General features: G+C 45.9%; 1 protein-coding gene across 4 annotated transcripts in view; it reads left to right on the forward strand.

The window, feature by feature from the left end:
* LOC100741505 overlaps positions 1 to 6805 on the forward strand; it is an 83032-nt gene that overhangs the window by 18299 nt on the left and 57928 nt on the right. The window contains exon 2 of one of the 4 annotated variants that reach the window (XM_012386646.3): positions 1431 to 1614. The exons of the other annotated variants lie outside the window; for them this stretch is intronic. The gene's annotated coding sequence lies outside the window, so the exon portion shown is untranslated. The remainder of the gene's footprint in view (positions 1 to 1430; positions 1615 to 6805) is intronic. 4 annotated transcript variants of the gene reach the window in all.

Consider the following 6805-nt stretch of genomic DNA (forward strand, 5'->3'; position numbering starts at 1 on the left):
CACCCGCCGCTTTCCATTCTGCGTTTCTTTTTTCGTCGCTCGGAAGTTAGACTCATCTTCGTTTTTTATTTCCCTCTGTGTCTCACTCTCTCTCTCTCTCTCTCTCTCTCTCTCAATCCTTTACTATTTTCCTCGGACTCCCCTCCCTTCCTCTCCATCCCTTTCCCTTTCCCTTTCTTTCTCTCTTTCGCTCTGTGCATCGTTCCGACTCGTTCACTCGCACACGCCAGTGACATACACGCGTTATATTCGTTCGGGGGGAAACGTGGTGCGTGCGCGTATTATACACACAACATACGGAAGTCGAAAATGTGACGAGGTGGGGTAGAGATGTGCGTGTACGGTCGCGAATCCGCGTACGTGTTTTAGGAAAAACGTGCTTGCAGCCTCTCCTTTCAGAGATCTCACGTATTCGGGCGCGACCACGTCGAGAGGGGAAAAAATACGCAACATAGACGATGGAATGAATAGAGAGCATTGTTGGTATCGTTTCTCGTGTATTGAACTCTCTGCATCGGAGTTCGCATCGATGTCGCAATAAAATTTACGTCGGCCGGGAGAGTTAAACGTGACATCTGTGTGTCGCGTCGGTGTTAAGTACGCGAACCGTTGAGCGTAAACGATTCCGATCGAATCTACTTAAATTTCAACGAGCCGAGTGAGAATCGCGCTCCGGCAGTCGCGCAACGAACGCTGACCTTTCTTATCGCTCGTTCGACGAATTGCTTTTCCGCAAAAGTTCACTCGAATATTTATCTCCGTGCGATTGGCCGAGATCGAAAGGAATACAAGCTACAAGCTCTGCGATTCTTCCCGTACGTTCGAATGGAAATCGAAATAGCGCCGTTCGGTTTCTCGCCACTCCGATTTTACATTCGTGTATAGTATATAACCATAACCGAGGGCACGAGCTCTCTCGACCTCCGTTTCTTCTTCCCGGACAAAAGGGTACAGAAGTAGCGGTGCGAGCAGGAGAGAAGACGCACCGAGCGAAAAAGGCGAAGGAAAGACAGAGAGGAAGAAAGAGGGAGAACGAGACGGATAACGCGAAAGAGTCAGGAGTGGGAAAGGGAGGGAGAAACAGCGGTCTCGCGCATCTCTGCGCGCGACGAAGGCAACTGAGCTTCTTCGGACCTCAAGAGACTATAGTCGACTATTTTAACTTGAACACTATGTTTTGCAGCGTATCTTGCCGCTGACTCGGCGGAAATCGTATATTGTTATCTCTGTTTTTTCTGTACGCGCCTGCTCTCTGCTGGTGACTTTCATTGATACCGTTGGAAACATTTTTTTTTCAAACCCGCGTCCCCTCGCGTTTGTGCTGGTTAATTTTCGCCGTTCGATCGGCGATCGCATTCGGACCCGCGCTCACAGATTCACGAGTAGCAACCATTCAAACGCCAACATTTTTTGCGCGCGTGCTTTCGTAGAAAGTTTCGAAGAGTTGTGCCAAGTGTGTCGAGACCGTCTGTAGTTCGAATCAAATTTGTGCCGCGTGATACAAGCAACAACTACAGAGTGATTCACTTCCGGACTCGAGGACTACGAGTCATCGATCATTCTCACAGCTAGGAAGTATCGCACAGCTTTGACAGGCGACTTCGACGGAACAACGTACGTAATATGTGATATTTATTTTTAATTGCCGTTTTCATAAGAACCAATTGAAATTAAAAACATATTTCCACCATATGATATCGCCAGCTACGAAACCTTCTCGCGATATTTTCAATTTCTCCGGGTTAAAACGAATTCATGGGTGTTCGAAGAAAACGCGAACTTCTTAACAGGATGACATTGCACCGGGATCTCTCGCCCCTGGCCGTGCGACGCGTAGGTCAGGTTAGAAACTGTGCGAACGTTTCCGCGACGCACGTTGCTGTTGTGTGTGCCGCGCGGCGAGACAGAGAGCGTGGCATCGAGGCAGCACGGCGGAAAGATCGAGGCAGAGCCACGAACAACACAACAAGCGAGAGGGATAGATGTAACTACTGTAGAGGGAAAAGAAAGGGAAACGAGGCGCGAGAGTGAGAAAGGAAAGAGAGCACGCGGCATGGTCGTAACGTGGTAGCGTCGAATTCGTACGGGTGACTGAATGGAATGAGTCGTCTGCGGCAGCGCGGGGAAGGATAAGGGCCGGACCAATAGAGTCGAGAGTTTCGTCAGAGCCGTGAAAGGAGGGAGAGCGACGTCGTTGGAAGGGGCGAGCTGACAGACTTACACACGTGCGTTTGAACCTACGCTACGCGTACGCTCGTTGCGATCGCACAGAACATCATACGGTGCTGCTGCTCTACCAATCTTGCCTAACTGTTGAATTGATTCAGCGATACACGATTTCCGACCGATCGATCGATTCGTAGCATCGAACCGCGCTTACTATCTAGTAAATTAGTTGCTGTTAGTTGATGATAAATTTATTATTTGAACGAAACGAATTATCGATAGCAGCATAGAATGCATCTACGCGTGTTGTACGAAATATTCTGAAATTTCGTCTGTTATTAGTACATCTTCTAATGCTTTACTAAGCAACTGTCTAAAGAAATTGTAAGTTTCACGTACATTTTCAAATTGATTTGAAATCTTACGTTTCTCTTTACAGTGCTTAATGATATTCCGAATTCTTTTATGTACGATATGGACATAGAAGTTTTCTATAATAATTGTCTAAATATTTTCATGAGTCAACGTAAGTGACACATAGGAAGAACAAAAAAGCTTAGTAACACAGTGGATCGCAAAGTAAATTCGTATTAGTCATACGAGTAGAGGCGGTGTCAAAGTTCATTCAGTAGTATCAGTAGCACTCGAGAGAGCGTCATTCCCATTGCTTGGCCGCGTGGTACGTGGCCCATACACACATGCACGCTCACACACGCCCGGAACTCGTTTATTCTATCTCTCCATGCGTACGTGCACGCTGTGGAAAACCAGCTGTGCGAATCGATTGGTCGAGGATTCGATTTTTCTCTTCCCCGTCGATGCTGTAGACTGATAACTAGTCACGTGACCAGATTTATTCAAAGGATTTACTAAGGAACATCCGCTACGCTGATTTCGATGAAAGTTCTACGCGTTTATACAATGAATATCAGATAAAGGGACGAGGATATCTTTTTAGCCAAGCAGTTTTAAATTTCATTTTCCCTCGCTCTCAGAGATTCGTTTCTCTGACGCTGTCTTCGAAACTATAGGGAACATGAGAAAACTTTCTGATAAATGTGTTATATGTCGTTCCTATAATTCGTCAGTGGAATAGAATCTTATTCCACCGAAACATTTGAAATTCCATTTACTACGAAACAATATTAAGGACCGAGATCTACTATTGGCCAGTGTTTTTGATAGATTTCACTTCGATTGTGAATTAATGCCGGAATCACACGCGATATAGGATATTTAGCGAAGATAGATTAATGATCACATGCGTTATGCACTATGTACGTATGCTGGAATACAATGGGATTAACAATGCATATCGATAATTGATTCCAATTATACATGGTAATTGGTGGCAAGAGTTCATGGTAAAAGCTCATGAATAATAATATCGACCGAGTATTTTTCTTCCTTCGTATACGATACGTCCGGTTATGATAGATGAAAAAGAGCGAGACAACCAGGAAAAGTTGTGTAAAACGTATGCTTGTTATTTCAACAATCGGTAATTTTTAACGTAGTTTATCTTTGCCGATCGATTTTCTTGCTTAGCGAAATCGTGCAACACCCTTTATTCCATCGTCGATTGTTCGCAGACCGTCTGCCAGCAGAAGTGCTAGGTCATTGTATCTCGCATACCGCTGCCAGGATTTTATGACCTGTTAACGACGATCGTGTACAATTGGAATACATCGTGATCCGAAAGTAACAAACGGCACGAAGTCGTCGGCGTTAACAAAAATTGCAAAAGTATCGTGGGAAACGAAAATGTTACGTAACGCGAAAAGTACGAGGAACGTATGGATTTCTAGGACAGTGGGAAAGGTTGCGAGAACTAAATTGGAACGCTTCTATTCTGGGTGGCGTTTGACGGCCATCGTTGTTATTCTCATTAAGCGTAGCGAACTCGAAGTAAAATTGTAAAAGGCACGGGTCATTCGGAGTCTTGGCGCGCAAAGGGAGAAGAGAGGCTTTGCTCTCTAGAGGAATGCTCTGCCGGATTGAGAACTCGGATCCATCCGGCCGGTCTCGAAAACCTGTTGCATTTTAACGACGCGACCGATTCTTTGGAAATCCGGCTGGTTGTGCTCGAACCAGCCAATATCACTCTTGGGAAAAACCCTTCTATGTCATTGGGATTACCTACATTAACGTCGAGCAAACGCTCGATTATACCATGTTTTCTAATAATCGTTAATTTTCTTATGACAAGTATAGCAACAAAAACAAGCATGTGCAACGAGTGATCAAGTTATTTATAGGTTTAGTCCGCGTTTCTCTTGTCCTTTTCCATTTGTTTAATTGTTGTTGTATACGTCGTGGGATTATAAGCAAAGACAGCAAACAAACATATTAAACATAAAAGATGTAAAAGTGATAAAAAGTCGATTCTCGACACATCATCTGCCAACTATAGTTACAGAACACGATTACAACGATGACTGTGATGACTACGAAATAACATCAGACGTTGTACAACGTATATATACATACTCGTGCAGATGGTTGACACGAATAACGCGGCGAGGATGTCGCGCGATGCCTGGCGGTCCATGATTCATAAAATATCGAACGGAATCCTCGCAGGCTGCGTTTTTGCGGCATGCGATCATCGGTCATTGCATGTACGCGTTTCCGCGTTTCGGTTCACAGGATTTTTCTGGATCGATAGTGCTGCGGCGAAACAGAGTGGAAGAAGAGGGGGGAGGTTCCCCGGCGCATAAACAAACGTGTATGCATGCTTATTAAATACTTTAGGATACTCACGCGATGCCGTGTAATTTACGGTATAATTTAAAAAACGGTCGAGAGCCAGCGCGTAATCGTATTGCCGGCCACGATGCAAAAGCTCCGCGAACCACGCGCGCCGCTACCTTGCCCCCTTCTTATTTATAACGTGTCAATAGCGTATCGTATTACTTCCGGTTGTTAACACCGATCAATAGCGTATATCTTTCTTTCACGATAACCCGACTCGAGCTGCGCGTTCGCTTCGCTTAAAATCGTTTCTCGTCCAATTACACTTCTACGGCAATCGTTTTTCCTTCTTTTCCTAAAAATCTGTTCGGTTCAAACGGTTCTAACGTCGACTTAAACGGTCGTCCCCTTTTTTAAAATTCATTTCGCCGAAGAAGCCGCTCGAGCAGGCTCTAGAGAACGCGAACATCGCGAACCAGTATCGGGCAGCTGTTTACGAAACGGCTTCACAGGGCAAACAACGATCTCGTTCGACTCGATCGCTTCGAGTCGTGCTCGAGAACTCTAAAGCACACTTCCGCCGTTGATTCTGGCGTCATTAAGAGCGAGCCTCGGGCCCGACCAGCTCGAACTTTGCCGCCGCGGAATGCCTGACTCGTTGGATCGTTCCACCGGAAGTTCCCGTACTCTTTCCCGCTCTCGAGCTTTCAACTCGCGCCGCTACACTGGCCCAGGAAGGGGCGGCAAGAGGAAGAGGAGGGAACAGCAGGGGGCGGGAGTGTGTATGTGGCTCGCTCGGGTACGTGATACCCGCGAGATTCTGAAAAGGACAACCACGCTCGCGTCTCGCTTGCTTGCTTTTAGCGAGGAGACCGGATTAACCCGAAAGCAACCTCGTCTGACGAAGGACGTGGCCTAGTCCGTGTATCTTCGGCACACGGAAACGGGCCAATCCCTCGCGGATCATTATATTTTTATAATATCGCGGGCCATTTATATTTGGACCGATCCAAGTCTTGTTACCTTGGACGTCATTGAAATCGTAATGAAAGTTCACACGGTTAAATACAGATCGCTGTTTTCGAATGGTTCCTCCTCGTCTCTTCCTGCCTATTTACGACGATTCCTGTAGATGCGCCACAATGTACTTACATACGTATGTATTCGATTCAGTCTTATAACGACCACCGAAGGTTGTAATTCCTCCTCTCAGGCTCGTACTTGCCTCGCTCCGGGTTACTCGAGTATGTTGTCTTTGCTGTCAAAGGGTTAGTATCGAAGCTTTTAGTTACCGCGATTTTACTTTTTCCCAGTTTCTAGTTCACTCGATACCGAGAAATTGTGTTATTAAGCTGGGATGCGAGAAATTGCGAACAAGGGTGTTGTATGAAATTTCAAGAGATTTCTAGACGATGAAAATATAGTTTTTGTATACACATGCCACTGGCGTTCGACAGAGGGAAGAGCTCCTGTCGAATTCTAGGTTGTGCTATACAAAGGAAAGGATCGGAAGAAAAGCGTTTGTTCGGAGTCAGGTTGAAAAAGTTTGCCCCCTTTGACGAAATTGACTCGGACGAAATAGCTAAATCGAAGAGACATCCCGGCCGATTAGTGTAACGTTTCCTCCTGTCAGAGTCAGTGTATCGTACTCGAGCCTTTTCGCCACTGTACATCGACGGGACACCTCCGACCGATGCGCACGTATCCTATGGTGTATATATATGTGTATATATATACACATATATACGTATATATATATATCCAACAAAACACCATAGGAGAGAGTCCAGGACAACGAAGAGTTAGAACGACACGGAGGTGGAGGCGGAGGAGATAGGTGGAGGTGGAGGAGAAGACGGAGAAGGACAGAGGTGATGGTGGTAGTGTGTGTGGTGGTGGAGAGAGGCAATGGTGGAAGATGGGAGATTTTACAAAAAGCGAGGCA

Source organism: Bombus impatiens, unplaced genomic scaffold (genome assembly GCF_000188095.3).
Source record: "Bombus impatiens unplaced genomic scaffold, BIMP_2.2 scf_0406, whole genome shotgun sequence".
Taxonomy (NCBI): Eukaryota; Metazoa; Arthropoda; class Insecta; order Hymenoptera; family Apidae; genus Bombus; species Bombus impatiens.